The sequence below is a fragment of the Pteropus medius genome, unplaced genomic scaffold (assembly GCF_902729225.1).
Source record: "Pteropus medius unplaced genomic scaffold, Ma_sr-lr_union100, whole genome shotgun sequence".
Lineage (NCBI taxonomy): Eukaryota > Metazoa > Chordata > Mammalia > Chiroptera > Pteropodidae > Pteropus > Pteropus medius.
The window spans coordinates 1329988-1335987 of NW_024342468.1; positions in this window are offsets into that span (position 1 = coordinate 1329988).

The window sequence follows — 6000 nt, forward strand, 5'->3', positions numbered from 1 at the left end:
GAGCCACAGGCCAGCCCCAGCTGCCAACCTTCACACTTCTTGACGTGAGAAAAAAATAAACCTCAACGTGACTAAAACACTGGAATTCGGGTTTTCTGTTACGTGCGGAATTACCATTTCCTAAACTATGGGTTACAGGCTCACTCCAGCCAGCATCTGGGCCCCCGAGTCCCCCGAGGCCAGAGAGGCTGACACCCTTCCTCCTGTGGCCCCAGCCCGTGTGCCATATGCTGCCCGCGACAAAGACACCCAACTCCAGCAGCGTCAGGCCAGGGAGTCAGGGCCTTGCTGTCTGGAGCCACGTCCTTCCAGAATAGGACCCGCCCCCACCTGCCACCTGGAAATGAGAGCAGGAGGGGCAGCCTGCCAACCTACGAGGTAACCACCGAGGCTGGCTGCAATTTGTAAACAGTCGCCTGACTCCCAGTCATCGCGGTATTAAAATATAAAGGAACCACGATAATTTACTCCCAAACACACACGCACGTGCACGCGCACGCACGCGCACGCACACACACACACTCTAGCGTCCAGAACTTAGATGGGGCAGAACTTAGATGGGGACCAGTGCATGGGTTTGTTGAGTGAACTCTGATGGGAGGGAAGGGCCTGGCTGGGGCCGGGGGCGGGGCTCTGGGCATAAGTCACATCTCTAGGCGAGGGGGCAGCTCCCATCAGCCTGTCATTGGCATCTCGCTGGGGCGGGGGCTGCAGTGTAAGCCCGTGGGAGAGAGGGGAGCGGCTGTTAGCTGTTAAAACTCAGCAGTGGGGAGGGGGCCGCTCCCAGAGAGGGGCTCAGGGACAGACACCAACAGCTCCTACTGCACACACCTCTTTGTGTCACCCAGAGGGGTTGGGAGGAGAGGGGCCGCGGGGGCTCTGCCGCTCTGTCCTCCCTGGCCTCTCTCTCTGCAGGCCCAGCACCGTGTCAGCTTCCCCAGGACTAGCCTTTGTCCGAGCAAGGGCCGGGAGGGGGAGCGCATCGTAAATCAGAGTGGCAGTCCTGTCCCCGAAGACCAGGCCCAGCTCTCACCTCAGCCAGAGGCCAGAGGGAAAGTCGCCAGTGGCCATTTGGAAAACACATTTTCCAGGCAGCAGGGAGGAGAGACAAGGTGAGCGGAGCCCGAAGTCACAGCGCAGCCTCCCCTTGGACGGTGTGCCCTTGTCCCCAGAACTCCTGTTTTAACTTTTGGTTCCGAGATGGGAGGAGGATGGCCAAGGGGATCACAGTTTGGAAAACACAGCCACCGTCCACAGGCGTTGCACACTCGTGGGCACAGTTAACCCTCACCTTCACCCTAGGCCAGGCTTCTCAACCTCGGGACCATTGACATTCTTGGCGGGGGAGGGACCAGTCCTGTGCATTGTAGGGTGTTCAGCAGCATCCCTGGCCTCCGGCCACTAGATGCCAGTAGCACCTCCTTGCCCACTGCGACAACGAAAAGTGCCTCCAGGCAATGCAAATTGGGGACAACCTTGCAACCTTGCCCCAGGTTGAGAACAATTGCCAGAAGCAGAGGGATGGTCATACCTGTTTACAGAAAGTGAAGTGGAGGTTAGGAGAGGGGGCAGAACTTGCCTCGAGTCAGGCGTTGACTCAAGACAGCCTGACTCCAGGTCCCAGAGTTTAAGCAGACATGGTGCCCCAGGCAGGGGCGTCCCCCCAGGCTGGTCTGTGCCCACTCCTGCCACCTCCCTCCTCCCCACTGCAGCAAGGAGCCTCGGGGAGCCAGGCTTCATCCAAATCGTTTTGCTGTCAGGGGAAAAGCCACCGCCTCCCCTGACACCCCTCCAAAGCATCCTCAGCCCTGCCCCCACTGCCCCCTCTAAATAAGCAGGACTGCTGTGTCCTGCAGGGCTCCTGCCTCCTCCGCCATGCATTACAGTTGCGAGGCATTTATGGGCAACTGGGGAGCCGCTGTGGGCATCTCTTGGCAGGCCAGGGCCGGGCTGGAGCAGGCAGGGATGATAGGGGGCTCACCGCATGCCTGCACTCTGCACACCACCCCCCGACCCCCGCCCAGCACTACTTCGGCTAAATGAGTTCAGGCAAAAGGCCCAGGGAAGGAAAGCTTTCCTTGCTTATTTTTCCTTTTTAAAACACAAATTATGACCGTAGAGAAGTTAGAAATATAGAAAGTGAAACGATAATAATTTTTAAGTTAAAATCACCCACAATCCTCCAGCCTGAGCTAACGACTCTTAAGACTTTCTGATATACGTTTCTAGTACTTTTCCATAAAACAAATCCACATGCAGTTTCCCCAGCATTTGTTAAGCCCGGTGCTCAGCTTTGTGCCAAGGTTTGCCATCTTTATTTCAAGGGTGCTGGCAGGGAGCCGAGTGGCTCCATCCCTATAGCTGAGGACTCACCATTGTACAGCTGAGGACGCAGAGGCTCCAAAAGCTTCCCCGTCACAGAGCTGAGACGCAGCACCCAAAGGCGCCTCTGCATGATTTAAGCAGAAAAAGGGATGATTTGAAGGACGTCAGGACCCCCAGGATCACATCAGGGGAGCTGGATGCGTGGGGAGGGTCTCACGAAGCCAGAGCAACGCCCAGTATCCTGTCCCCAGTGGCTGGAGAGCCCTGGCTGCTGTCCCTGTGGACCCGGATGCTGCCTCGGGTACCGCCCCCGTCCCCAGGCCAAGGAAGGGCACGAAGAAGCGGACTATCCAGCACAGAGAGAGTGTGCAAGTTGCCCAAGGTCACACAGCCAGAAAGGCAGAGTCCAGGTGCAAATCCCAGGCTCACTGAGCCGCACAGCGTACCCCTCTCCCATTTATTTATTCCTAACAGTAATGGCCTTGTCTTACATCCGCCCTCCTTTAGCCTGCTGCTAACGCTGAACAACATAACCTGAATATCGAAGGCGGCCTTTTAAAATCAAAAAGCAATGCGACACCCTACCCTTTCACTTTCTGCCCCCTCCTATCGCCCCCTTCCCCACCCAGAACCAAGGTCTGCTTGCAGCAGGACTCCAGCTGCTGGCAGAAAGTTGCCACTGTGTCGCCCACGTATCCCTCAGGCTTGACAAGGTCTGGCCAGGCTCCCAGAGTCTGTGGCTACGTTCCTGGTGGCACAGAAGATCCTGCAAGGGTGGGCCCGAGGCTGGAAGGCCAGGTGGCAGCACTTCGGATGGCTCCTGGCCAGGCGATACCTCCTTTGCTGACCGAGCAGGTGAAGCTGGAATGGGTCCTGGAGTCCCGGGAGCTCCGCAGCTGACACCAAAGGCACTGGGGCCTGTCCCGTGCTGCAGCTTTCACAGCTGGCCCTGAAGGGGAAGGTGGTCCCCAAAACAAGATGGCGGTGAAGGGCTTGGACTCTGTCCTTCATCACCTGGATGACCTCGGGCAGTCTCTCTGTGCCTCAGTCTCCTCACCTGTGAAATGGGGATGTTAAAATAGTCATAACATCACGGGCTACTGTGAGGATTAAACAGGTCAGTCCGTGCAGCGCTTAGAGACGTGTGTGGCACCTTGGCTGTTATGACCTGTTTCCTCTCTCTCCCCCCACCCCTGAGGGGGTGCGTCTCCTCGCTCTCTACAGAATCCAGGATGGAGGTTGCACCGAGGTGGGTGGAGGGGGGAGCGGGGGCGGGGAACATCAGCGGGGAGCATGAGTGGCCTTTCCAGGCATCGGAGTCCTGTTTCGTAGGCTGGGGTGGTGAGTGCACTGGCGTTTACTTCATCCCCAGCCTTTCGTTCTACATCGGTCTTATATACACTCTGATATATACGATTTATTTCACGAGAAGTTTAAGAGCTGAGTCTGTGCCAACCAGTGGCCTGAGAATCACTGTGGACACATACAGTAACTCAGGTCCTCTAGTCACAAATTTAGCTCCACGTTGCTTGGGATGCTAGCCTTGATTCGTTTAGGAGGATGAAAACATCTCTCAGCGGCTGCTTTCTTCCTGTGGGAAGACTGAAAATTACAAGAGCCTATGAAGTAACTTCGAACCGTATAAACCACTAATGCTGGTATATCAAATTCTATTAAAGTGCATGTGATAATTAAGGTGTTTTCAACATTTTAAGAGAATTTGGCATATTAATCTGCCAGATTAGTATTGTTAGTTCAGTTCAAAACCTAATGAATCACTCAGTTTGGGATTAAATCGGAGAATTTAAGAATATTTTATTCAATGGGATTTTTAAAAGAACTTGAGACTCACTGTTTACAAGTTTAAATTATGAGATTATGAGAGCAGTTTAAAGACTAGAAGATGTCAGGCATTTGAAGGATTTGAAAATAAAATTAAATAGATTCAATTTAAAAATGCAATTTTAAAAGAAGTGATATCCTGGAAAATGGCAGAACAGGAAGCTCCAGGAGTTGGTCCCTGCACCAAGCGATCAGCGAGAGATCAGAATCAACTAATTCAGAAACCGATCGGTCCTTGCAGAGCCCAGGGGAGTGTCTGGCAGAGGAGGTGGAAGCAATGTTTTGCAGTTTCGGGGAGACCAGGAAAAGAGGCCCCTCGTGAGTCGAATGGGACTGCGGTTGGGGTGTAGTCTTCCCGCTGGTTTCCTTTTGACCTCCCAGCCCCGCCCCAAGGCCTGACCCCATCACGGACCTGCTTGTGGCAGCCGCAGCCTGCGGGGGGGTGGGGGGGGTGTCCCAAAATCCCCCTGGGAACCCATCCCGCAGCCAGAGGAACCATGAAAAACTGTCCCTGTGGCCTGTTTTTTTTGAATCCCATTTTTCTTGCTGCTTCACCCAGTGTGTGGCGTAGCTCAGCTGTGGCGCAGAGGACTCAGGCGTGAATTTGGGGACTGCAGACCTGGGAAATGTCAGTTTTTGCATCGTTTGTTGCTCTTATCATTTGATTATTATAGAACCCGAGCAACTGGAAATAAAACCTTTCATGACACGCTCTACCAAGATGGGGTTAATGCCAGGTGCAACTGGCAGGCTCTCCTTATCTAGTTATGTGTTGGGGTGATTCTGGGCCAACACCTGGACCTCTGAGCATGAAGCTGGGGGGCACTAGCACACTGAGGCCGCCTCCCGAGGCTCCCAGCTCCTGTCAGTCTGTGGGTACCGTTTATGCCATCTGAGTTGGCAAATGCCCACTGCACAGCAGGACAGGGTGATAGTAACTCAGGTCCTTTAAGAGTTATAGAGGGGTCCCCCGTGTACAGAAACTGCTTTTATGGTGCCGCCCAACACTACAAATTCTATTAAAGCTGGAGCTAAATTTTAGTTTCCTCTCTCAATTATTCATTCCTCAGCGAATGGAGAAACCCAGGAACTGGCGGTGATCGCATGTGCGGGTTGGTCAGGAGTGACTTTAAAAATCATCGCTACAGCTGCAGCAGTGACAAATTCCACAAAGAGAACGGCTCTCCCAGAGCGCACACCTCTCATCCCAGAGCGCACACCTCTTGTCGGGTCATTTGGGGAAGTAAGCCCCGTTAACTGCCAAACACGTCATTTGACCCACCCGGGTGACGTGTGCACGCGTCCAGGATGGGCAAGCGGCCGGGGGAGGCTGTCGGCACGCTCACTCTGGGCACAGTGACAGAGGCTGAGGGTACGCTTTGGCCAGGCACAGTGTGGCAAAGGCTGACTACATTCCCCAAGTTACTTTAATAAAACACACCGCATCTCTGTGCCCATCAGCAATTAGGCCCGCCCGGGACACCGATGCCCTGCCCCACCCTCGGTGCCTAGGAGCGCCTTTCACGGGTCACATCTGTCCCTCTTCCCTCGCTCCCTCCCCCATCTCAGCCTAGTGGTGAACATGTGTTTCCTTGGACCCAACTAGACACCTATTGACACCATGCTTCTCCACAAGGCACCTCGTCGCCTACAGGTTAAGATTCCAAAAGGGGTGGGAGGCCAGAGAGGTGGGGGTGGGGCTCGGTGACAGGCGTGAATGAAACAAATCTCCACCGAATAATCTCCGCATAAAGCAAGTCCAACGGCAGACCAGATGGACTCCCGGCTCGCCCGCTGCACCTCAGTTAAACAACACAGAACCCCTAACCCGTG